Source organism: Corvus kubaryi, unplaced genomic scaffold, assembly GCF_017639235.1.
Source record: "Corvus kubaryi isolate FWS band 111438036 unplaced genomic scaffold, C.kubaryi_AGA036_p1.0 36926, whole genome shotgun sequence".
Taxonomy (NCBI): domain Eukaryota; kingdom Metazoa; phylum Chordata; class Aves; order Passeriformes; family Corvidae; genus Corvus; species Corvus kubaryi.
The window spans coordinates 24329-24711 of NW_024580983.1; positions in this window are offsets into that span (position 1 = coordinate 24329).

Here is a 383-nt window from a genome sequence, read left to right on the forward strand (position 1 = left end):
CAGGAAGGTTCTCATTCCCAGGAAGGTTCTCATTCCCAGAAGGATCCCGGTCCTCAGGAAGGTTCTCATTCCCAGGAGGATGCTGGTCCCCAGGAAGGTTCTCATTCCCAAATGGATGCTGATCCCCAGGAAGACGATGGACTATCCCCAGGAAGATGATGGACTTCCCCCAGGAAGACGCTGATCCCCAAGTGTGTCCGGGTCCCCAGGAAGACACTCGTTCCCAGGAGGATGATCATTCCCAGAAGGATCCTGGTCCCCAGGAAGGTTCTCATTCCCAGGAGGATGCTGCTCCCCAGGACAATGTTGGACCCCAGGAAGATGCTCATTCCCAGGAGGATGCCCATTCCCAGAAGGATCCCGGTCCCCAGCAGGATGCCCAT